This window comes from Asterias amurensis, chromosome 2, assembly GCF_032118995.1.
Source record: "Asterias amurensis chromosome 2, ASM3211899v1".
Lineage (NCBI taxonomy): Eukaryota > Metazoa > Echinodermata > Asteroidea > Forcipulatida > Asteriidae > Asterias > Asterias amurensis.
In genome coordinates this window covers 21751893-21755738 of record NC_092649.1, presented here as the reverse complement: position 1 = coordinate 21755738, position 3846 = coordinate 21751893, and the positions used below count along the sequence as shown (strand labels likewise).

The 3846-nt window shown below is 46.2% G+C and overlaps 1 long non-coding RNA gene across 1 annotated transcript; it reads left to right on the top strand.

The window, feature by feature from the left end:
• Positions 1 to 441: 441 nt before the first annotated feature.
• On the top strand, positions 442 to 2923 carry LOC139933884 (uncharacterized). Its single transcript, XR_011785642.1, has 3 exons — positions 442 to 465; positions 1995 to 2195; positions 2797 to 2923. It is a non-coding gene; the product is annotated as an uncharacterized lncRNA (long non-coding RNA).
• Positions 2924 to 3846: the final 923 nt, after the last annotated feature.

The following is a 3846-nucleotide window of genomic DNA, read 5'->3' as shown; positions in this document are numbered from 1 at the left end:
CTTAAGTGGCTCAAGCCCCTAAAGTGCTATTTGATGCCATGAAGCTTTATTGTAGTGAAATCATTGCTTGATGGCAAGTTGCAGATAGAGACGCGCCTGGAAAGCATAGGAGAATGAGGTGTTCAAAAACGTCTTCAACTGTGTGTGTTCTGCTCAGATGTTGTCTAGCAACAAGGGGCACTCAGGTATTACTGCTAAGAATTATTATTACATTAGTAAAAATACTTTGCTAAGGTTGTCCCCCTGTTGGAAGAGCCCATTATGAGTGCATACTTATGAGTCTACTTCACTCTACTTACCTGTAGAGCGAATACTACAATTGCATTGTTCCCTATGCCGACAGGCAAAAAGCTAAGAGTTTTACACACAATAGCGCCCTCAAGAGTCCTATCCCCAACGCCCTGTGACATGCACACCATGTCGGCAGCCTCTCTTTCTCTTAGCCGGCAAAGGCAGCGGACGTAAGTAAGTGATTGTCCGTATTGGGGTAGATTCTTTGCCCCTTTTAGCTAAAATAAGAGTGTAGTTTAGCAGCTATCCTAAAGCAGGATAGTCTGTAAGTGTTGAGAATTTCTAGTAGAGTTGTTGAGAAGTTCTAAAGTGAGATTTAATAAAATATGAGTTATAAGAAATTGGGGAGGACAGGGCTTGTCGACGTAGGGGAGACCTACATCCCTCTGAGACAGCCCAAGTCCTCAGGGGATTGCGACGGTGACATTACGTCGACGCCAAAGCAATCTCCCAGTCAGCCCCCTCAGCCATCGCTGGCTGCCGGGGCTGACGGATCTGTAACCGGCCGAGCGGGGGACCTACGGTCTCACCGTCTCTGCCTGGATCCGCCCGACAGCAGGGGAAACGCCCCGGTAAGGCCAAAAAATTGCCTAGTATCTGGGCGACACCCAAGAAGGGACGAGTTGGTAAGCTGGACTCCACTACAGGGCTCGCCCCATCGATCCCAGGCCAGCCAGCGGTGCACGCACAGCCAGAGGGGGTACCCCTCCACGGCTCGGTGCACCCAGGGCTGAGTACATGTACAGGGTATGCACAGCCGGAGAAATTACCTCTCCACGGCTCGGTGCACGTGGCCCCCCACAGTGCACACGCAAGTACCGCGGTGCCCAGGGATGGCCTTTTGTACCGCTGCCCTGAGCAGGCAGCCTGCGCTATCGGGCTCGGGGCGCTGGCGGTTGCCAAGGAGATTGGCAACGGGGTACAGACCCCCTGGGGCCCCGTCGGATCGCTACGTTCCGAAGGGTCGGCCTCCACTTCAGGGTTTACCGGCTGCTTGGGTATTCCCGCCTGGCAGCCGCCCTCCGATACTACATAGGACTTTGCTCGGGGACGCCCCTCCAAAAAGGGCAAGAAAGCCAGCCCTCGAGTCCCAGCTTGAGCGGCTCTACCTCCGGTCGTCCCCACCGTGACAAACGTCAAAAGGGTGGGGACCCGATCTCGAGGGAAGAATTTTTGGAAGCTTTTCACACCCTCGCGGCCTCAATTACGGGTCGTCGCGAGGGTGGTGGACAAGGCCCGTCTGACTTGGCCACCGAACTGGTGCCCCATAGTCAACACGGCCGTGGGTGGCTTGCACCGGGCCAATGGGGACTCCCCCACACGGCTAGCCGTGCGCCAGATTCTCCCCTGGGTTTGCCACAACCGCCCGCTAACCCATACGTTCAGGGGCGTCTGGCTACCACCCAGTGGGAACCCCCCCAGGGGGGCTCGCCTTGCATCAGTCTGCACCCGTCGGCGGCCTTTGAGTCCGACCACGGGCGCCGTGATGAGGCCGGTTCAGAATCCCGTTCCTCGTTGACATCCTGTCCCTCCGACTCGACCGACTCGGCCAATGAGGAGGACGAGCTGGTCAGCTCCATCCAACGGTTGTCAGTCTCCGAGACCGAGCTACGCTTGGATCGTCGACCGTTTCATTGGAGAGTGTGGTGGAGAGGCGAAGTATTGTTCCTAACAGCAGAATGTTTGTTTTTGTTTGCTTGCAGGGCTCGATAAGCGACTCGAGTCAAAAGGCTGCTAGAGCGTTGTATGTAGTCTGTTACATGCAGTCACGCCTTGGATACTTCATCAACCTGAAGAAGAGCCAATTGCAGCCGGTTTCACGGATGGTGCATTTGGGTCTAGGGGTTTGTTGAAACTCCCTATCTTTCTGGATCCCGGATAAGAAGAAGTGCTCATTCGCCCGTGTAAGAGTGGACATGCGTATATGTTTTATGAAAAATAAAAAACAAAACCAAATAATCGTCATGTGGGATTTCTTGAAAATTTACAAGGCAGAAATACAATCTTGGAAGGTTTGACGTAACACCATATAATGACAGTCTTTCTGTGAGTTGGCGTAGTTTTGAAAAGAACTTTACAGGAGTGATTGCAAAACCAGAACTTAAGGAGTCCACATGCAACAAAACCATGGGGGCAGGTTTTCTTTATGTCTGATAGAAAACCTGACCTGACCTTATAATAAAAACAGAAAGACGGTACTGGAATTTATGCTTTAAATCTTTCTTTTTCCGGGGGTTATTTTGTAATTCCGAAATCCTGACCTTTTGCCCTTTAGTTTCAAATGGACAGGTTGCCGTTATTGTTAATCCCTGTATTCGGCTCAATGAGATGTTAAGTATGAGTAGTATGAGTAGTAGATTGTTATTATAAAAACATTAGTAAGTTCAGCATGTTTCCACAATAATTCTGATGGTTGGAAAGTCTTGATTACCTACTGAGTTGTGGTAACCAATATTTTTTTTTATACAAGTGATTTTTTCTTATTTGAATTTTTTATTTGTGCAGTACTTTGATAACATCTTCAAGGTTATGGCTCCTGAATTGACTGCAAACTTGCAAAGGTTTGGATCCCCATTGGGAGAGAAGAGATCAGGTGAGGAGGGCAACTCCAGGAATGTGCCCCCCCCCCCCCGTTACTTTTTAATTGCCGCAAAAACAGTGTTTTTTTTTTTTGTTTTTTTTTTCATCAAGATTTTTGCAACAGCCAAATCATTTCCATCATAGTTGGAGATGTAAAGTTAATACACTCATCAGAAGCAAGAAATCTCAGTGCAGTCATGGATGAACATCTATCACTGAAAGCCCATGTTAACATCCTATTATGCTTCTCTTCAATGCCTGCCATCCGAAAGATTTTATTTTTTATTAAATTTTTTTGAAAATGATGATCCACACAATTATGTTGTACCTGGAACTTGTTTGGTTTTTCTTTTTGTGTTGTTGACCTAACACAACCGACAAGTTTGTTGAAGCAAACTTTTGACTCATCAAAATGTTGAACCGTTTTAGTTCAGAAAGTAAATGGAAAACCTCACAGTTTTGAAGTACATGAGTTTATTATCCATTACTTTTATTCCACTAGTTTAAAAGTTATTCTGTCCAACCAGGTCTATGTCATAAAAAACTCTTCCATAGCCTAAAATAGGTCTCCAAAATGTTTAGATAAAAATGAATGAAATCATTGATTGTGATTGAAATTGTTGAGTTTGAGATGTGATGATTTTTAGCAAGACAGTTTTAATAACAAGTACTGAGCCTGACAATTGAATGTTGCCTGACACTCCTAAAGGGACACTTCGTTTTTGAGTTGGGTGTTTTTGGCTTTAGAAAGTGCTTGCTATGAAGTGGATGTGGTTGCAAGTAGGTTTTAAAACTAAAAATTAACGATCCACACAAATATACCTGAAATGGTATTTGCATGGGATTGCAGTGACATAGTCTGCCATTTTGTTGAAGCAAATTCTAGACTCCTAAAAAATGGCAGACTATTTAAAAAGTACACAAGTAAATGGAAGTTTTGACTAAAGAAAGAAAAAAAAAAGGAAGTAAAAAAAA